Below are 23,306 nucleotides of genomic sequence, written 5' to 3' on the forward strand. Positions count from 1 at the left end.
CTTGACGTTTTCCCAATCAATCTGGTGGCTTTAGATCTCACTACATGTTCTCTGACCGCTGATTTGGAGCTGCTAGCAGTAGACTTTCTGGCAGATTCGCCGAAATCACTCGCGTCACAATCAGCACATTGATACACAATCCCAGATTGTTTAAAGGCTTCTGTCTTGTCTTTAGGGGCTACAAGCGCACTCCTCAGTGTATTTTGAGGTTTGAAGGTGGTTGAAACTGTTTCCGTGTTTCGGTTCTGAGAAGAACTGTCTTTTTCTTAGGGCTGACCGCGAAAGAAAGTCGTCAAGTCTTGGTAACCGCAGTTCTTTAGCGCGTTCTTCACATGAGCTATCTCCTCTGCTTTATCTGCCGGGTCTGTGACAACGGTCTTCGCTCGGTGGAGTAGCGTTCTAACAACACTGAGCTTATGCTCAAGTGGATGATGAGAGGAAAAGTTCAAATATTGCTTTGTGTGAGTAGGTTTTCAATAAACATTGACTTTAAGAGTTCCGTCCGGTTGGCGACAAACCAAAGTGTCAAGGAAAGGAAGTTTGCCGTCTTCCTCTTCCTCCCGCGTAAATTTGATTTTAGGATCAATGTTATTGATATGATCGGTAAATTCCTCGATATGCACAGTTTTTATGACCACGAAGGTATAATTCACATTATCTCTTCCAAACACGCGGCGGGGGGTGGGGGATTAGTGTCTGGCTTTCAGAATATCCCATGTACGCATCAGCGGAAAGTGGGCTGCATGAACTTCCCACGGCACATCCATAGCGTTGAAGATAAAAGGTTTCACGAAACACGGAATACGAAGTGTCAAGACAAAAGCTTAGACAGTCAAGCACCTGCTCAGGCTCAAGATTTTCAGCCACAGAACGGGAGCAAAAGGAAAGAAATAGATCCTATTTGGGATAACCTGCTGATGCCCAGGGGGCGGCGCTACATCGTAACATCCTATGACGTCATTCTGTCAATCATATGACGTCATCAGTGAGAGATATCCCGATTGTAGACAAGATATCATCACAGCATCACCATCTGCTGAAGACGCTAGTCGGACTAGTGAAAATGTTCCAGGTGAGCGAAAAATAGTGTAGTTTTGAAGTTAAAACTTTAATTCAAGTGTTTTTAATTTATTATTAGAAAATTAATCGTCGTTTATTACGAGTCATAAGAATCATACCAGTTTATTTCATCAAAATTTGTATTAAAAGAAAAACAAAACAGAAAAGTAGAGTCCTATGTCTTACTATGACTATAATATAGTCATAGTAAGAAATATTATTTCTACCAAAATCTGATTTTTACTACACTAAAAACGTGATGTTACGTATATCTTTTAAAATTGTAAGAATTTAATCCTAGTCACCGTAGCTCCGCCTGTCACTCTTGTCACTCTCATTCATACTGAATTGGCAGTGGTTCGAAACCCGTTTTTTTATTCTTTTTACTTATGCGCTGTGCCGTTTTTCAAACACGCCCCTGAATCAAATTGATGGCCAAGTGCCCTTAACACCAACAGCTCACCATGTCCTATTTGCTATGAAATAAACATTATTATTGACCTATTGAATTTTGTGCTGGTTATATTGCTAAAGTATACAGTGCAGGCCTATATTAGTTTTACATCATGCCGTAAAAATATTCTAAACATGATCTTTTTTAAAACGACTATTATTATATAATATAATTACGGTATTTGCATAGTTTTCTTTGTTTTGGTTCTCATTAGTAACTACTATTACATTAAAGATATTGCATAACAACAACATCCAAAGTCCACAACAACCGCACATTTAATATCTATATGACTTATTGTAATTTGCCGACAATCCTGTGGTTTTGTCGACAACACTGACACTTCTTGCCCACGTGTCTCACCCCACTCCCCCCAGTAGGGTGTAGCGAAAAACACTTTTTTTCTTGGATCGACTTGGAACTCTCGGAGAATTTTACTAGGGTATACATGCCACTATTGTGCTGAAATATCATTAAGATCGGAGCATGTTTCACCCAGACAGTATGACTAGATAACCCATATCAAACACTTTCGGCTGTTTTGTTTGGACCCTCCAGAACATCACCACCAGGTAAAACATGGTTACGATTATTGTTCGCTACAGACAGGTAGGTAAATATTATGGTATTAGAGTGGCTAAATTAAGGGGTAGGGGTAGTATTATGGAGTATTTCCCCAGTTTTACTCAGTCAATTCTGAGTATTTTTGGTATTTTTTGATAGATATAAACTGCTGAAGCACAAAAAAATAATGAGATATGATTTTAGAGAAGGCCTGACTTGACCAGGGGTTAAAAGGTCACGTGATAACTGAATAGTCGTAATTGTCAAGGTCATTTTGACCTCTGATCAAGAAATGGCTACCCGAAAATCATTTATCGTTTATTTTTTGTAATGGTGCTGTTCATATCTATGCAACAAGACCAACTCAACTACTTTAGTATCATCAATATTTAACTACATACCGGTCTTTAGGAAAAAATAACGGTAACCAATTGGAGACTGATTGTTATATGGTGATGATCTAGTAGGGGATCCAATGAAAATACCCAAAGTGTTTAATATTGGCTATGATATCACCCGAATTCCTGCCTTTCCCAGGTTGTTTCTCCTGATTTCTCTATAAAGAGTTATACAGTAAGAAATAGAAAATAAGTAGTAATTTTGTGAAAATCTATTGCCGATATTGCAGCACAGAAGTAGTATGTACCCCAGTAAAATTCTCCGAGAGTGTTTTTGCCACACCTTACTCGCCAGCTACAGTCCTATTATATTATTGTTCTCTCTACTATGTGGTGAATGCTATGATGCTCACTATTAAAGATTCTGTACATCATCATGATCAATGCTTCTCTCATTTCACTCCGTGGGTTTGTAACATAATATCTTGCGGAAGGGCACGCCGAGAGTAGGAAAAATGCAATTTTGAAAATGATCGTGTTTTCTGTGATAGTAGAGTGTAGGGAGAGAAAGAGTGTTGTAAATTTCTCAAATTCATTTTAGAGAAAAAAAATACGTAGAGACTTTTGGATTTGAGCTTGATAATGATTAATTTAACAGTATTTTTCTGTTATTATGATTTGATAACTTTATTCAAAACGTTCGAGTTTATTGCCATATTATGGTCTAATGCCATTTATCTAATCATCACATAGTATATATAATTAACCACGATATAGTGTGTTTTTATATAGAGCAACGCTTAATAAACATGGAATTAGTGTTTTAACTATACATGTTTATTGGTACTGAGATACTAATTATACGTATTTATTAAGTGTTGCTCTAAATACACACTATATCGTGTTTAAATACAAACATTTGCTTTTGCAGTGCATAAAGTCCAATAACCATCTAGTCCGATGTTCATTTAGTCAAATGCCCATTTAGTCTAATATCCACTTGGTCTAATATCATTTAGTCCAATGACCATTTCGTCTATTTCGTCTCGCAATATATATCTAGACCATTTAAGGATTGCAAATTGGGATTCCAATAATTAGGCATGTGCAAATGGTGGGGGAAAGAGTTTTTGGTAGGCTGAGAGGGGGAAAGCGATTTTTGGCGGGCCGAAAGGTAGGGGTAAGTGATTTTTGGCAGGTCGTTTGGAAATTGGATCACCGGCTCATAATTATTGCACAGCCCCTGAAAACAATATTCTTATTTCACTTTTACGATAAAGTATGTATTCATCAAAATATCCTGCTACAGTACCGGTGACATTCCAATCTTGAGGTCTTTTTATATAGCCAAAAATGCTCATTGAATTACATTGCTCGCTCTAAAGTTGGGTAAAGAAAACACGTCATTATTCATCAAGCTTCACTGATGACTGAATACAGATATATTATTAGGATGCCCGGAAGTACAACGGATAGACGGAGCTGGAGGTATCTCCGCTTCCCCGGATTATATTGCGTACTTCAAAAAAGGCTAAGTAGTACTAGTATAGTACCCTTGGAAAAGACTCCAAATTACTATAGTAAGGAATAATTTAAGACGGTATTTAAAACTTGTGTTCTGATTGTCGTCATTGATAGTTACTTATAAATGCAGAGTTCAAAAAACTTTTTGCATTTCTCTTTCCCTCTATGTTAGTCCGACGAGTATGACCTTTTTCCTTGGTTGCCAGACTAAACTCAGCTTAGACTATGATCGCTATCTCCCGGGGTGGGGGGTCCACTCCCATTGGGGCCTGTACACCATCCGCGATAATCAACTTTTGAAAAGCACCCTAAACAAGGATTTATCCTTGGCTAAAACGACACCCTAAAGAGTTAAAACGCGCCTGTTTTCACACCCTAAACAGGGATTTTATTCCTTGCATCAATTACATACCCTAAATTTCATTTCCGCGTATTGGCAATTGCCATTTTGCTACCCTTTTTCCCAATGTTTCGACACCCTAAACACGATACGCCCATATCGTGCCTACCCACAAAAATATACCCTTTTACGCGTTTTTATTATCGCGGATGGTCTACAGGCCACAATATACCCCCATCTACATTTGCATCAAAATTGCAAGCGCCAGCTCAAGTAAAATATTCTTTCGTCAAATTGTCCAGACTCACCAGATCCATACAGTACATAATAGACTCCTCAAAAGAATTAAAGGATCAGTTGAATAGAATCAGCATTTTTGACAACATTGGATATGATGATGATATTATTGATAATTGTGCTTGATCTTTCATTACATCACTTGTTCACTATTAAAGCTGCAGACAAAATTCACTCATTACAAATATCCGCCATCACCAACATCGTGAGGGGGAGGGAGGAAAATAGAGGCCAAAATTTCGATTTTGAAGCCATTTTTCAAACGTCGCCACGGTCAAGGTCAAGCCACATTATTGGGTTGGGTTTTTGTATGTGACGTGTGTGGGTCTATACGTCACATTAGTGGGTATAAGATGCCCCTAATTTATCCCTGGGGTGGGTGAAAGTCATTAATGTAACCGTACAAAAGATGACCACTCGGTCCCTCCTCGTTTCTCTGAGGGTAGGGATCTTTACCGTCATAATCGTGATCATTAAGGGGTACTACCCATAGCAAAAAGAAAAGGTATCGGTATAGTTCCGGCTACTATACGGGATAGTATCCGGTAGGTATTCTGGAGCTATCCGAAAGTATCTGCTAGCAGATACTAGTTGGATACTAGTATCGGTATAGTGGTACTATTCCGATACTATCCCGATACTAGTATCTGATACTATACATGTAGTATCGGAATAGTACCCGCTTTCAGCTGGCGCCAATCCATGTCACATGACTAATTAGAATAACTGCCATATCGGCTTGGAGCCAAATTGCTATACAGTCAAGGAATGAGTTCCTCTGATTCAAAGGATAATATATACTGTTGTACAAAGAATTGTACAGTGTGTTCTATTTCTGGGCTTCACAATACAGGTATGATTGTATTGGGTGACAGTTTTTGAACAGAACTTTTTATTTTATCTAAATATTTAGTATAAGCTTAAGAACATCGTGCAATGTAGGCTATATCAACCCACGGAGTATGTTGAATTCTGCACCCAAGACAACATGGTGCTCAATGCATCAGCTGATGCATGCCATAAATGTAAATGTGTATAATATTATATGTTTTAGCATGCAATGTAGCATTCATAATGTACATTTTCAATTGCTTTTTGCCACAAATTTCAGTGCTGCATGTATGTACAATATAATCAATTGCTACACATTTCACATTTAATGTATGTACAACTATAATCATTTGAAATTTTCCAGTGACCTTGTCCATATACCATGTAAATCTCTGGACATATCTCTATGACCATATTTGGGCAAAACAATTTACATGCGAAACAAATAGTATCAGATACTATCCCGATACTAGTATCAGGTACTATCCCGATACTAGTATCGGGCACTATTCCGATACTATTTAGTATCTCCCAGTAACAGTATCGGATACTATCCCGATACTATATGTCCATATATGGACAAAAAATTTGCATGTGAAACATATCCGGATACTATACCGATACTAATATCCCACTAGGTAGCGGGTACTATTCCGGTATTAGTATCAGAGACTATCCCGATACCTATTATATTTTGATATGGGTACACCCCTCGACAAATTTGTGTCTATTTTGCATTTTTTACAAAAACTAATATAACACTGATAACAAAAGTTATGTATATGATAGGGGCAAGGAATTCAATTACTACACTGGAATTTCAGTGACCCAAGACAAGCGGTTAGTTATTTATGATAAGAAATACGGTACCGCTAGGATGTACCTCATTTCCTATCATATATACTGCATGAACCGCTTGTTTTGAGTCACTGAAATTTCAGTGTAGTAATTGGATTATTTGCCCCAATAATATACATAACTTTTGTTACCAGTGTGTTATTATTTTTTGAGAAATATGTAAAAATAGTCACAAGTTTACCACAGGGGTGTAGTACCCCCTTAAATGGTACAGAACGACAGAACATACAGAGTACTAGTATTCATTTATGCATTACGTTTCACTAGTAAGGGGGCTCAATTATGACCCCTACCCTCAGATATTTGTGGAGGGGGCCGGGAGATCATCTTTTGTGCGGTTACATTAATGACTTTCCCCACCCCCGGGGATACATTGAGGGCATCTTATACCCACTAATGTGACGTATAGACCCAAACACACATCACATACATGTTCACACACACATCCATCTCAAAATGTGATTTGACCTTGACCGTGGTGTCGTTTGAAAAATGGCTTCAAAATCGAAATTTTAGCCTCCATCCCCCCCCCCCTCAAGATGTGGGTGATAGCGGATATTTGTAATGAGTGAATTTTGCTTACAATTTAGGGAACAAGTTATGTAATGAAAGATCAAGCACAATTATCAATAATATTATCATCAAATCCAATGTTTTCAACAATGCTCATTATATTCAACTGATCCTTTAATTCTTTTGTATATCAGACATTTGATCAGATCTTCCGAGTTGCCGATAGTAGGTAGTTTGGATTGTAGATAAAAACAATTAAAAAGGTTTTGTACTGCGGAGGTAAAAACACCCGAGTACAACATTACGAATCTGCACTGGCGGTGTGCATAGAGGGCATCACAATTGCAAGCTCCAGCTCAGGTCAAATATTCTATCGTCAAGTTCAGTGTCCATCCTCACCATACATGCCATATTGAGGAGCCACAAGTGCTGTAACTTTATACATCGAATAACAAGATGCGTCTTAATAAGAAAGTATAGTTTTCAAGTGGATCAATTCAAAAAAATTAAGTCGTGACGCCTCGAGTACTCTTCAGTACATAAAATGGGCTACGAATCGGTTTTAGATATGTTTGAAATAGCCGGTCGAGTGTATACATATGCAAAAAGTGTAACGCTATGTCAAGTTTGGAATGACGTCATTCTTGGGACGTCATTATCAGAGTCGATGGGATTTTCGAAGAAAATGTCGATGTCTTATGTTTCCTTTACATGAATTTATCAGAATTGTGCAAATGTACTCATGTAAACGCGTATTCAAAGGCGGGACAGTGCGAGTCAAATGATCTGTGCCCAACTTAGCACAAAATCCCTACGTAGCAGTAATCAAATCATTAATGCTGTCCATTATAATATTATGTGAAAGTTTTATAATGTACCTCTTTAACAAGAAATAGGTTGCACACGTATGTTCAATATATTCACATTCACTCTCTTTTCATGTGACCTCAAGCACAAAAATCATTCCATATCGTCAGCCTGCTACGCTAATAGCCTAAGTCATTTTTGGTAATTTTGAGAACAAAGAACAAAATATCGTTCACGTATGCATCAGTTACGTAATCGCCCTAATAATTTCATTTGTATCATTTGTTCTTGTGCAAAGATTGATGAAAAAAATATGTTTAAATGCATGCTTGAACCATATTTGGTATTTACTTTGTTTTCAAAATTACAAACAATCATTAAGCAAAAAGCGTAGCAGGTTGACGATATGTGACCAGATCTCGTCCAATCAGACTAAGGTCGGCAATAATCAGATCTCGTCCAATCAGGCTAAGGTCGATCGGCAATAATGAAACTGGATATAAGCAAAAGGTGAGGAAATGAAAACAACAAGCATAAGAAAATGGACATATAAACAAAGGTTCATAACTTTGCAAAAAAGTATTCAAGAGACCTGGGGATTCAACATCAGTAATTGTAGGTACTGAGCAAGTTAGTAATGTTAGTAACTCAATTGTCAAATTTTCCGACTTTAGCCTAAGTAGATCAGATTGGGTCACATATGACACTTGTCAGGGATTCCAGTGTTCATTTCAATAGCATCGTATACAAATGTCAGCATTATGCATTCATATCCGCGTGTTGCAATCTAGACTATACCACTAATAGATATGTCAAGAGTGTCATTGGAGACACGGCGTATTGCACAACAATTGCAGCTCCGTGTTTTGATTGAAGTAATGAAATAACCATTGATGAATTTAAATTTGTGTCCCGCATAAAACAATACGGCATCATAAAAACATGTTAAATGTCATTCAGAACAAAAAGATTATTATTTTGTTTGCCGCCAGAATACCAATTTGAAGTCATTGTGAGATTATTTATTTTCTTTGCAAATATGGTGTAATATTGATTCAAGCCAATTTTGGTAAACGAATAACAATAATAGAGGGCACTTTTTCAAAATGGCTGCTAAAATGCCATAGAATTTCATATTTAAATAGCAATTGCAAGTATGGTGTAATATCATACTTCATCATCCATTTTAGGTTGATTGTCACAATTTTGTCCCCTGGTGCATGCGACACCAATATAATTAGGGATGACCAATGAACCATCAACTTGATTAGAACACTCCCATAGACATGCAGGGAGCTCAACTGTGCACTGCTTGCACAGACATTTCTAAATTGAGCTCATTCTTTTATTTTTCATAATTTTTTCTGTAAACATTGGAGATGTTAATGCCAATTATGTTTTGTAACTATCCTGCAAATTACAGCAACATAACTTATTTGGTTTTTCTGTAAGTGTGACCTACTGAGCTGTAATTTGGCAGAGTTGCCATTATTACTTTTATCATACCTTCTGTAAAAAGGTTTAAAAAATGGACAAGTAGATCTCGAGTTAAAAATTAAATCACCAGCTTCCCTTTGGAATTTCCATACACCTTTCGAGTCATGTTAAATTATACACCTTTCTGAACATAAATGTGAAGTTTCATGCTCATTTGATGTATTTTTCACCTGATCTCAACCCTAAATTTTTGTTATATTTATACCAGATATACACGCACAGGAGCTGTACTTTTAAAATACGCGCCTAAACAATAATGAGTCTTTCACTCCATTGTTAAAGTACTGTGCTCCCTGTAACATTATGGAGTGACCTGGTCCTAGAGTGTGATGGTTTTGTAGCAGATGACAGTGTTCAGTCAAGTCTATCAAGGTCAGTTATTAGCCACTTGCTGAATGGCTGGGCATTATCAGCTATCAAAGAGATTAAACATCTAGAGGTTAAACATTTTGTTAAAACCCCAAAAGTGATATCAGGACAAAGCTGTGCATGTTGGTACTTGATTGTTTGGATTCCTGTGTTAAAAATCCCTTGTTGTAGTATTTTTTATGTGTAGTGTAGGCCTATATTGTTGTGGAAAAAAAGTTCACCTGGACTTTTGATTTTGTGCCATTTCGGCCATTTTGGATGATTTTTGGCAAATGTTTTCTAAAAGCATGATTTCAGTGCCTCGGTTTGAAGAAATAATTTATGCTATTGACTAGTAAAGTGCCATGTCATAAGGAACCCCTTAGATATTTTCACAATATGCTTGTTTCATGTTTGCATATATATTTAAATAAAGAAATATAAAAAGGTAAATATATGCTTATACCAATTTTGCTCCCTTTGCAATTTTTGGACTTTGAAAAAAACTTTGAAAATTCATAATTCGAAAAATGTTTAACCGATTTTGACCATTTAACCACCAAAATACTTCTGCTGATGAGTTCTTTCCAGAAAACAATCTTTTGTAGCAATAGGGACAACCTGAAATTTTGATGGTCATCCCTAATATAATGAATGATGTTGAGGAAAACCTATGGGCCTATGAACATAATAGGCGATAAGACATTTGCAAACCTAGCACTGGAGGCGTGTCGGACTGAGCGGTGTACTCCGTTGTCCTTGTGGTTGTGATTTGTGGTTGCATGAGTATGGTTGCATTGTTGCGTTAACTTGCGTCAGTGCGCTTGTTTTTCACGGTTGTTATACCCGCATGCAGCGCATGCAGGGTATCTTCCCATCCTGTGGTTTCTTCTCCTCCTCCTCCTCCTCCTCCTCCTTCTTCTCCTATCAAACACATCATTCTGTCAAGGCTAGCGCTAAAACTACAAGGGCCCCAGGGCCCATATGTGGTACACTTATGGGCCCTACCCCGTAGATGTGCCTTTTGCCCATCTCGGCCCCAGAGGTCAAAGGTCATGGGCCCCAGGGGCCCAAATGTAAAAACACAAGCCATGCCGATTCTCATCAGATGAAGCAGCCTCAGGGCCATAAGTTGGTACACTGATAGTCCCAAGGGTACTCTATAAATACAAGTATACATGAGCCCCATATATTATATATTATGGGCCCCAGGGCCCCAAATGTTAAAAATATGGGGCAACAGATTGACAAGCTTAGCTCTAAAGCTACAAGGGCACTAGGGCTCATATGTTGCACATGTATAAGCGCTAAATTGTAGATGTGCCTTTTGCCCATTTTGGCCCCAGATGTACAAGGCTAGAGGCCCCAGGGGCCCAAATGTTAAAACAAAGGGCCGGCCGTTTCTCAGCAAATAAAGTAGCTACAGGGCTCAGATTTGGTACACAGATAGGTTTTCAGTATTATATTGTCATATGTATATAATATTATGTACCCCATATGTCACATAATATGGGCCCCTGGGCCCCAAACGCTAAAACATAGGGCCGATCGTTACTCTGTAAATAAAGCAGCTTTAGGGCTCAGAGTTAGTACACAGATTGCACCTGAAAATCACATTGTTATATGTACATGTGAGCCCCATATATTACATTATATGGGCCCCAGGGCCCCAAACGCTAAAATATAGGGCCGGCTGTTACTCTGTAAATAAAGCAGCTTTAGGGCTCAGAGTTAGTACACATATTGCACCTGAAAATCACATTGTTATATGTACATGTGAGCCCCATATATTACATTATATGGGCCCCAGGGCCCCAAACGCTAAAACATAGGGCCGGCCGTTACTCCGTAAATAAAGCAGCTACAGTGCCCAGCTTGAGTCTACTGATAGCACTAGAGAATTATACTTCAACATATGTTCATGAGCCTCATAAGTCAAATATTATGGGCCCCACGGCCCCAAATTTTAAAACAAAGGGCCTGCCGTTTCTCATCATATAAAGCAGCTTTAGGGCTTACAGTTTGTACATAGATTGCACCTGAGAATTACATTGTTATATGTACATATGAGCCTCATATATCACATAGTATGGGCCCCAAACACTAAAACATAGGGCCGGCCGTTACTCAGTAAATAAAGCAGCTACATTGCCCAGCTTGACTCTATTGAAAGCACTTGAGAATTATACTTCTACATATGTAAATAGGCATCATAAATCAAATGTTATGGGCCCCAGGGCCCATAATGTTAAAACAAAAGGCCGGCCGTTTCTCATCAAATAAAGCAGCTTCCGGGGTCAGAATTGGTACACAGATAGCACCTGAGAATTATATTGTTACTAACAATATACACACCCACCCCCCCCCCCCCCCCCACACACACACACAGGACTAAACAGACAGATCCGTATTATAATATAATAATTGAAAATACCAGCGTGAAGCGTTAAGGCTGTTCCCGTTAAATTACATAACCATTGGCTGTTCCATTTAATTTACATACTCCCTCTGAAATGGCCCCAAAATAGGCTGTTCCGTTTAATTTACATACTCCCTCTGAAATGGCTGTTCCATTTAATTTACATACTCCCACTGGAATAGTTTTCCCCTAATCATATTGCATAACCTCACTGTGAATAAGAGAGACTGACAACAGCAACCTATGGAGAGTAAGAGAGACCACTCCCCTGGGAGGGGACTTTTTACAATTTCTTTATTTTAAGTGCTACGAGAGTGCAACCTACGTTCAATTAAAGCTTGTGACTGGAACTTTCACTTTTTACACATTTTCCGGCCAATTGGGCGATTTTTTTATAATTTCTTTATTTTAAGTCCTCAGCAAATAAGGACTGTAAGATTGGGTACACCGACAACATGCGGGTATAGCCGTATTTGTGTACAAATATATAGCCTTCTAGTTTATATTCGTCGTTATGTAATCGGGATGCGTTGTTTGTGGTTATTTCAAGGTAATTGTGTCATGCGTGTGTTGCGATTATGTTAATTACAGTTTTGTCGTGCTTGTGATTGGTTGTGGTTGTTTGGTTGTGGTTGTAATATTTTTGCTAGGCCAAGTTGTTTTATTTTGAGGTAGTCACAAAAGAGCCAATAATACATCAAATACAATATTGTTTTTGTCATTTCGGGTTCTTTGTAAACGCAATTCAAACAAAATTAATTAATCATAAATATTTTACATACACCATTGAATTATATGTATACATATGATTTATTATACACAATTTCAAAACTTCAGATTCAGTATACATGTAGGTGTCATTGAACATGTACATTCAATCATCTTACAACATTTGACCATCACTTAAATTTGTGCCACGTTCTATTCAAAAATTTCCGACTGTTTAATGTACGAATGAAAGGCACATAGACCCACCGTTACTCGAATTCAGGGATCAATTCAGGGGATAGTGTTAGAGCAGTGGCAAACGCTATACCTTACAATATCACTCAACCCAACTCTAGCACAACTATAATCTGGACAGCGTGGTAAACCGATTGGGGCTAGGCTAGAGTGACGGGTTAGCGTTTCTTTCAGCATTTTATATAAAGGTTTAGTGCTAGGGTCAGATTGAGGGATACCGTTATGTAAAATGTTCGCCACTGTTCATGTTGTGGTCAAGTGATAGGCTATATACATTGATGGTGAGTGTTCAATGCTAGGTGAGTGATTGGTTAGCTTGAGGGTTCGTGTTATGTTCAGTGCTACGGATAAGTACAATCGTGTTGCTAAACCGCCCTTGTTCGCGATTAGGTTAGTGCGCGCGATTACTGCTGCGATCATAGAAACACACTACATCACTATCAAAGAATGGAGCTCTATCATAATTATAGACGAATCCAAATCCACGCATTCCTACACCTGACTAGCAGCCTTTAGTTGGGTACCCGTCGGCTACAATGTACCAAAAATGTGAAATGATTCGGCCTTGGCGGAAATTTTAAACTGCATTCCATCACCCGTTTTACACCTTTCGCGAAAACACAGGTAGACAAAAGAATGATTAAAGTTTACAACACAATAGGCCCTACAGTTCCCTTCGGCAAAACACACAGCTTCTACATGGTCTATTCGCTGTTGAAGTGACATAATAATCGGATTAGCTATACACGGTATCAAGCGCTACAAATGGATGTACTTGCGAACAAAAGGACTATGTAAGAATAGATGCGACGGGATTACCTGCGGAATTATCTCTATTGTATTATTCTATTAACCCTCCTCGTCCTTGCATCTTCTCTAGGTGTTAGGCGGCTTATATTTGCACAATTGGGGCTAAAAACACCAGGTTGGTGCTAGCGGCTACCAAAGATGGCCGACCAAATCCTGACCATGACTCGGCTCGTTGGATTCGTCTATATAGAGCTCCATGATGGTAAACACAACTAATAGTATATAAGGTTAGTGCAAGGGTTCGAGTTCTGCTAGCTTATGACGAGCCCTGAATTCAGCAATAATAGGTTTATTTAATTATGCCTCTTCATGTTTCAGGCTATTAGCATAAAAAAGTCCATATAACATCAAATTTGATATACGGTGAAAAGTGTTTTCGGTAACTGTAAAATATCCAAAGCTCAGAAACTGATCACGTTTAATGTACATTTTAATTCCATCGCGCGATGCTGCGGTGTTTTAAAAGAATCGCAGCAAATCGGACTTATATGGAATTTCTATTATATGTTGATACTTTTGCGTATATCTGTGTTGATATTTACTGCTAAATTTTGAATATCAAAAACGGTTTGAGTTTCATTTTGCGTAAAATAATGCGTAGACGTAGTTGTTCAGGACGCCCTGTGTCCCGATGTCCCATACCTGCCGTTCCCCCTCGGCGTCCGCTCAAAATTTCCATTTCAAACATAACATTTCTATCATTATGCATATGGTTCAAGTAAATTCAAATCCCCCATCAAGAAGCTTTGCTTTTATGTTTTCTTTATTTTTATGGGCTCCTATATAGAACCCCGGGCCCGGGGGTAACGCACTCCCTTACCCCCCTTTGTCGGCGGCACTGTTCAGCGTTCAGCGTTTTTAGTGTTCAGTCTTCAGCATTCAGTGTTCAGTGTTCATCATTCAGTGTTCAGTCTTCAGCATTCAGTCTTCAGCATTCAGTGTTCAGTCTTCAGCATTCAGTCTTCAGTCTTCAGCATTCAGTGTTCAGTGATCAGTCTTTTATACCTACCGGGAATATTCCAAAAACATTGTGTTTAGCCAGCTGCAGAAAATGTATTGTCAAAATTTTATTTTCACTGATCAATTTGTTACTTGATAATGAATGGTTAATTTGTCAGTATTTTTGTGTTATTGCCATTTAATAACGTTATACAAAAGGGAGATTACATAATTACTTCTTTCCAACACGAGTCATAATATTGTTCGTTATTTACCTAGGTGCATGAGTAGCTAGGAATCTAAAATATTAATTTGTTAGTTACTAAGTATATAGCAAATATATTGTTTCACTTGTAAGATATATCGATAAATTTAAACTTTTTTAATAACATATGTGACGTGTCATGTCAAAAGGAGACACTTTTGGGCAGGTCATCAATTTTGAGGTTTTAACATATCTTAAATATAAAGATATTTTGCTCCATAACGCCGTTTTCCCCTATGAAATCGGACATTCCTAAGCGAAGATATTGACTTTGTAAGTTATGGTATTATAAAATTGGAAATTGAGATATCGGCCTTTAAAAATATTATTGACAATGTTAAGAATAGGAATTACCTTGAACAATGTCTCAAAAAATACAAGATACCAGTTATATTCCGGTCTGAAACTATCAGACAATATTTTAAACATTAATAACATCACAAATTCGCAACAAACCCAAATTGTGAAAAATTCACCCCGGGCAGATTTGTGGTCATTTCTCCATTTACGATCCTGCCCAAAAGTGTCTCCTTTTGACATGACACGTCACATATTATTCTCATTTTTATCAAATTGTCCTTAGTTACAGCGGTCAGCGGCTACAGACTAAATTTCAGAGATCTTTAACGTCCAAACCAGGGGGGGGTGGGTCATACTTCTCTGGCAATTCCAGGGCAATCCCGACGGCAACACCACGGGAACACGATTTGTTTTATGCGCATGTCTAGCGCATGCGCATTTTGAACAATTAGCGATATCAGCCGTTAAAAACAGCCTGTGATATTCAATCAGCTGATCGTAAATAACAATCCCGGAGTTGACAGCTCAGTTCAAACACACTTTACTCCCAAAATTCAAGAATATAGAAAATAAAGTTTCTGCCAGGGTTTCTGCCGCGGATTTGGGCGGTGAAGTGCAGGCATTGACGCAGGTGTACACTGCACAACCTGGAATTGATCCACGAAGTAAGTTAAGCTTAAGCTTACTATGTAATGTAGATGGTATACCATCTACATGTAGTGAAATTTGTTATGATCATTTTAAATCGGGTGTGGTGCTGAATCCAGTTACAATTTTGTGGATCTTGTGGTTCTGTAATTATGATGTGAAAAGAGTTGAAACGCAACATCTTCATAATTGACATATTTCTCAAGAACCACAATTATTTACAATACTATTCATATATTAAGAAATCATTTTAAGTGTGTGACTTGTATTCGGTGATGAAGGAAAGGATTAAGGGCTTATTTTTCATTAATCTCCTATTCTAAACCATGAAAATTGTCTTTTTATAGCTGCGTGACAAAAAAGCATCCTGTACCGTTGATTGGTTTTAATGTTACCTGGTCACATGAATGAAGTTAATTTTTAAGAATACATGACAAGCCGTTCCTATGCCAACCTGTCCTTGCGTCAACCTGCACCACATTTTTTGAAGGCAACTCGTCACTGACCAGTGACCAACCTGTCCCTTGCTTGCTGGAGGGAATAAAGCTGAGGTAGTTGACTATATATATTGTCAAAGGACGGGTAGACTATATTGTCAAGGGCAGTACGTGGTGTACCGTGTATTGGGGTCACTTGTCAGAGCGGGCAAAATCCTGGTGTGCGGTAGATTTACCCGGTCACAGGGTAGATTTTCTCAGGCAGAGGTGTAAAATAGGCTGATTTAGCATAATTTTTCAGGTTTTCCTTCCTGGTCAAAGCCATGGGGGGTGCAGAGTGACCCCTGCCACAGATACGCTATTGGTCAAGGGGTGGGTTGGGATAGGGACAAGTTGTATATCAACCAATTTTTACATCACTTTTATGCAATTATGGTTCTTACAGGTACCCCGGTATGTCAATGATTTCTGCTAAGCAGTAGATGTGTTGGTTAGGCAAAATGTTACGCCCATAGTTGTTTTTGACGGGAAGATCGAGCTACAAGCAAAGCAGCACACAAAGGAAGAAAGAAAAGGGTATGTATTAAAAAAATCAATCTGAAAAGATATGTACAATGTACATGTATGTGAAACGCTAACATTCACATATTTTGGGTATAATCGCATGAATTTTAGGTTTGGCCACAAATTTTAAGATTTTTCCAAGACACCCATTTTAAAGTATTCATTTTCCCAAAAAAACATAAGTTTTCACAAAATTGAAAGAACCCATGGTGATCTGTAATACAATCCATGCAGTAGTTCGTAAATACAAATTAGGGCACCAAATCTGTGTGGGTACTTGTACTGTCTGTGTAATCATTGGGAATTTCAATATTTCTCTGTTTGTGTTTGCTTGTTTTTTACGTCCAAGTACTAGATTTTCCTTGGGTAAAGCTCAACCTCACTTTTGTGAAATTAATCAACTAGAGGAGTTTATGCATGTATCTAATGTATTATGTACCTCAATTTTCCTCAAATTTTGATATTTAAATTTGCATTTCTTTCTTCATGTCATCAGGAGAAAAAGACAGGAGAAGGCTAGAGCCCTGCACCACCATGCCACACAAAATGAGTTTGCAAGTAAGTCTATGATGTATGACATGTACATTGTACGAGGGGTATCCAAAAGTTTTGACATCACCCAGAAGTGAAAGAGCTATTTTGATGAAATTATGTCAGTGTAATCACTGGTCCTTATGTACATTATGGTTCAGAAATGGTCTCATAAGTATAAGTTTACTTTCTATCCAGATGGCACTAGGTGAGCAGTAGCTAGGCGCATAACCTGCAAGATGGTGAAAATTGAGGAACGTATTGCACTGTTGCTTTTTGAAAAAGGAATTTCCCAACTGGCTACATGTCCCTCACAGATTAGCCAAGAAGTGGACGTCCATCACTTATGGATGGCGCGGCCACAGTGAAGAAACTCAAGAAAGTGGAGGATCTTATCATGAAAAGGTAATGCGCCTACTGCCCATCTAGCACCACCTGGAAAGAAAGTAAACATACTTATGAGACCATTTTTGAACCATAATGTACATAAGGACCAGTGATTACACTGACAAAATTTTATCAGTATAGCTCTTTCACTTCTGGGTGATGTCAAAAACTTTTGGATACCCCTCGTACATGTATCATACAGTAAAATCGATTAAGGAACCGTTCACAAACACTTGTTGGGGGCCCTGATGCAAAAAATTTCATCATGAAAATTTTTGGGCCCCTTTTCAGATCTCAAAATTTCAGGGCCCCCCTTTTGACATGAAAATTATGGGTCAACCCCATATACTCAATTTTCCGGGAAAATTTGTGGTCAATTTTTCAGAGCCCCTCTCCCCCTAGAAGGGTCAAAACTTTTAAGAGCCCCCCTTTTTGCATCAGCCCCCCCAACAAGTGTTTGTGAACAGTCCCTAATGTAGATCCATGATCATCCACCATGAATGGGCTGCAGTTTCAGCAAAGTTAGTTTTTGAATAGAAAGGAATTTGCCATGTACATTGTATTTTAGCCACTGATTTTTAGTTTACTACACATACTTAGGGACACAAACTCATTAAATAATCCAACCCAAAAAAACCTGCTGTATTGCTAACATTTCAACCCTTTTGTAGTGAGCAGCCATGTGACTGCAGGGTTAAGGATGTTGTGAAAAACCTGCATTATATTTAAATACAATTTTAAATCATCATTTTTTTATTTAAAATGCTAAATATGTAATTGTCCCATGCCAAGTAACTGTGATGTGGTAGGCAAATGTACATTGTATTTATTACGGCAAACCCTTGCTCATTCATTTGTGATTAAGCCAGTCTCCGGGAAGAGACTATAGTTTCAGTCACAGTTTTGGTCACCTTACACCTTCAAATGTGCTCAAAATTTACACTGAAAAAAGAAAAAAAGATTTCTTTAATTTAACTTCATGTGAGGAAAGTAGTTGTGAATTTGTTGATAATTTATTTTTCTGTGTGACCTCTTGTGGCTGTGGTGTACACCTCACACCTTTGTGCGGAGAATGTCAGTGGAAGTTGGAGCTACATGTAAGAAAGCGTGAGTACCGGTACCTCAAACTGCTTTGAAATGAATTTAAAATGTTGTTGCTAACAGTGGCATTTTCATAATCACTTGCACCATTTTGCTAATGTTTGCCACCAGCAGTAATTTGTCTCCCAGAATATCATTGTATCCCACGTATCATTTTCAATTTGCAGTAAAAACTTGTTCGATGTGAAACAATATTTTATTCTATTTCTTTTTAAATTTATAGGTTGGTGTGTGTGGTAAGGCAAAAGATTGACCAAGCCCTGGAAACTGATAACTCAGGCAACTGGTAGTCAGGAACCATATTTGATATCAAAAAGTTGCAATAAACATTCCTCTGCGAGTCTGTGTACTGGTGTACTACAGTGCCATTTGTGGCAACAAGCAATCGACAAGTAACTTTTAGATTTTACATTCCAATTTAGAAATTAAATCTAAGCAGTGGACTGTGACAACAAGTGTTTTAGGATTAATATTATGAAGCTCAGTTACACTACCTGATTCATATTGGGCTGCCTGCACAGGTACACAATCGCTGAATTAGTCGGAGGTACATGTACTTGGCTGGTGCGGTGCAGTACCAGGTGAGTACCAGTTTAGAACCAGTGCAGTACCACTGCTGGTGGATCCTGTGCAGTGGCATAATTGGTACTGTGTAGGTACTTTGTGTGTACCAGTCTGCAGATGGCCAAAATAGGAATCTTGTAGTGATAGATTGGATAGACAGCTGAGAACATCATGCTTGTAAGCTTTTAGGCTTTGGGTTGAGCCTTTTGTTTGAGCCTGGCCCTATCAGGGCCCGAGCTTGCGTCTGCCCGGACCGACTGGTTATTAAAATAAACCTGCAGGGGTCACTCCCATTGTGGCCTGTACACCTCCCTTAATAATAATCAACTTTTGAAATGCACCCTAAACAAGGATTTAACCCTTGGCTAAAACGATACCCTAAACAGATATCACACGCCTGTTTTCACACCCTAAACATATACAGGGATTTTGTTCCTTGCATCAAATTTCATACCCTAAATTTCATTTCCACGTATTAGCAATTGCAATTTTGCTACCCCTTTTTTCCAATTTTTCATGTTTTTAACACCTTAAACACGATACACACGTATCGTGCCTACCCACGAAAAACTACCCTTACGCATTTTTATTATCGCGGATGGTGTACATGCCACAATGGGAGTGACCCCCTGGGAAATAAACAAATAAAAAAACACAAGAGCAGTCATATCATGATTTAACCTAAGTAGTCCTCCATCCCCCAATTAGTGCCCCACACTGAACTCTTTTGACTCAAAGGTGCAACTAACCCCATTCGCCCATACACTCAATTTATTTCTATTATGTTCTCAGAATCTTCCTTCCTATACTTTGTACAGAGTTAAAGAGTCCAATATAATCAACACTTGGACTCAAAACTTGGACTGTGTTGGATAGGCTCACTTTTCCCCCAAAATTGTTTTCCAATTTTTGACCAAAACTCATTTTTGACCAAAAATCACATTTTGACCAAAAACCACATTTTTACCAAAAATCACATTTTTACCAAAAGTCATGTTTTTGACCAAAAAGATTCTGAAAACATAATGATAAAATTGGATATTTTTTCACCCAATACAAAATTTATTGGTCTCGCTATGAGTTAAAAAATATTGGACTTGACTTCGTCTCCTACAATATTTTAAAACTCATAGCTCGACCAATAAATTTGCGTATTGGTTTCAAACCATCCAATTTTATATCATTATTGTCAAGGAAATGCAAGTATTTTGAAACACTCCCAGCTAACTCAGTCATGTGGCAATATATGGCCTTGCGATCAGCAAACTGAGCTAGTTCTTCATGAAATGAAGATTTTGAATTATGATCACCATGAACACAAGCTATTGCCAAAAAAAATGGGGGAAAATGCAAATGGACATTAAAGATGAGAGAAGAATGACTACAATCTCAAGACTTAGTAGAACCATGCTATATAAAATAACATTTTATTAAACCTCTTTACATGGTATCTGAAGATTTACTTTACATTATTGAAGGCAAATTTGGTAACTTTTAACACAATCACTGGCAGACGATGTTAACAATCATGACTTTGTATGTGTAAAAATGAAAAGAATAATAAATTAAAAGCATAATCATTTGCTTTGCTTGAATTTATTTCAGTGTTGCATTTGAGTAGGAATAGAAATACATGTAAGATGGGTAAATATCATATAAACAATGGTATCAGACTCCGCATAGTTCAGTTGCAGAGAAGATGGTTTGCCATTTTTTTCTTTGCTGATTATTGCTGTATGGAAGTATGGTTGGTTGACAACCTTGCGAAATTTGACAATTCCAGTCAAGAGATGCATAATTTGACCTACTTGGGGCTTTCATTCCAGTTTTATGTGTTTGAGCCAAAAAGGACCAAGGTTAAATGTTACGCACCATCAATGATCAAATAGAAGTAATCAGTGGCATAGCATAGGTCATCATATTGGGGGGTAATTAAAGCATCTGTGTCTGATGGTGATTGAGGGGGCACAATCCATTTTCCGGCAATTTTCCAATTGGATTTTCTAAACTTTGCAATCGATGGGGGGGGCATGTGCCCTGCGTCTCTATGATGCTACATGGTTGCAACATGGATTCACTGTGATCATATGCTCCAAGAGCACCATCACCATTACTGCATAGCTGGAAATTTTTACTAGGTTTTTATTTTTGCAGGTGGTTCTACACCCCTTGATAAATTTGTGACTATAAATAATAATACACTGGTAACAAAAGTTATGTATATTATAGGGGCAAGGAATCCAGATACTATACTTGAATTTCAGTGACTCAAGACAAGTGGTACGTTATTTATGATAAGATAAAATTCCCTTTAAAAGGGAAAGCCAGCCTCAATGTAGAAGAGGTCTTGTAATTAGTTTTGGTCAATGTGAAAGGCATTTTAGGATCACGCTTACATCTACATGACAGTCCACCAAACCATCAACGATGAGAACATGCACACTGAAACAGCAGAAAACATTAATTCCTAATCTCATGTCAACTCTTTTAATTCATTACATGTACTCCAAATTGTTCTGGTCTGTTTGTTTTTTGTTGTTGTTGTTGTTGTTGTTGTTGTCGTTGGGTTTTTTGTCTTTTCAGCTTTTTACCCACGATGTCTCAATTTCCAATTTTGTAATACCAGAACTTACGAACTCAATATCTTCGCTTAGGAATGTCCGATTTCACTGCTTTCGATATATACACTGCGGTTTGAGTTAACTTACATGTACATTTTATTTTAAAATAACTTAATTAATTCGCAATGTATAGTTTAAGCCTACTATATTATAATAGATAGTGGCCAGCACATTTATAAAGGACTGGTTACTCACTACAATCTTCACTCTTAAACTGTGTTTTTCTGAATGTGCTGATCATGTTGATTGCTAGTCGGAAACTCCTGCATGAAGCTATGGACATGGCATCTTACATACTCCATTCTATAACAGTCTGCCTAGTGCCTTGTGTGTTTTCTCTTCAATCATTTTGTTGAATGTAATTTTATGGATCAAATAGTTATGTGTCATTTTATTTATAATAAAGAAGTTATTAAATTAATAAAGTAAGACAATTTATTTATCTATAAGTGCATGTCAAATGGGGTACATTGTTCAATACTATATGCATAAATTATGCCCATATTATAGCTAGGCCCTAAAAACTTTATTTTGCATCGGATTTTTCCGTTGAAAAGACAAAACTGATGTTTATGATAGCAACCATTTCATCAATAACATTTTGAGTCATTTTTATCCATAAAACGACACAGGATATGATAGATAACTACTTTCACATCAATATGGTCCATATGATCACAGATTGTTGAGAATCTGTGATATGATCCGGGATATGATTAAGATTTTGATTCTATAGATCTGTTATCAACATGATATCACGCTGTTCAGTGGTCAAGGAGTAAGGACCCCGGTCAAGGACACTGATATGACATCATAGGTGATGTCAGATTTTCTTCTGCTGACCATATGATGCTATATATATTAACTATTATTGTTACATTTAGGCCTTTAAACTTTTAAAGTCATAATTAATTAGTTCAAACATAACTTTGGTAATACTCACTCGTTTTACGCTCGTTGAAACGGCAAAACATACTTACTTTTCCTAACAAATCGAATTAAAATATTTTTAAAAAATTTAACCACAAAAAGTAAAAAAAAAATCATTCCAATACCACTAAAATATAATCTCTTGAGTAAACTGACCCCAAACCTGAAACAGGTACCAGCCCGAATGGGCTGGCTAAAAGAGGTACCGCTAGAATGTACCCCATTTATATAATGAACCACCTGTCTTGAATCACTGAAATTGCAGTGAAGTAATTGGATTCCTTGCCTCTATAATATACATAACTTTTATTACCAGTGTGTAGTTCTTTTTTGAGAAAAATGCAAAATTAGTCACAAAATTTATCAGGGGGTGTAGTACGTACCACCTTAAAGAGGA

General features: G+C 37.7%; 1 long non-coding RNA gene across 2 annotated transcripts; it reads left to right on the top strand.

The window, feature by feature from the left end:
* The first annotated feature begins 15,671 nt into the window (after positions 1-15,671).
* LOC140168564 (uncharacterized) lies at positions 15,672-19,888 on the top strand. Of its 2 annotated transcripts, XR_011861231.1 has the most exons (4): positions 15,672-15,791; positions 16,657-16,787; positions 17,272-17,333; positions 19,018-19,888. It is a non-coding gene; the product is annotated as an uncharacterized lncRNA (long non-coding RNA). The 2 variants fall into 2 exon arrangements; XR_011861230.1 differs by lacking the exon at positions 15,672-15,791 and having other exon boundaries at positions 16,103-16,787.
* The last annotated feature ends 3,418 nt before the right edge of the window (positions 19,889-23,306 follow it).

The sequence above is a fragment of the Amphiura filiformis genome, chromosome 13 (assembly GCF_039555335.1).
Source record: "Amphiura filiformis chromosome 13, Afil_fr2py, whole genome shotgun sequence".
Taxonomy (NCBI): domain Eukaryota; kingdom Metazoa; phylum Echinodermata; class Ophiuroidea; order Amphilepidida; family Amphiuridae; genus Amphiura; species Amphiura filiformis.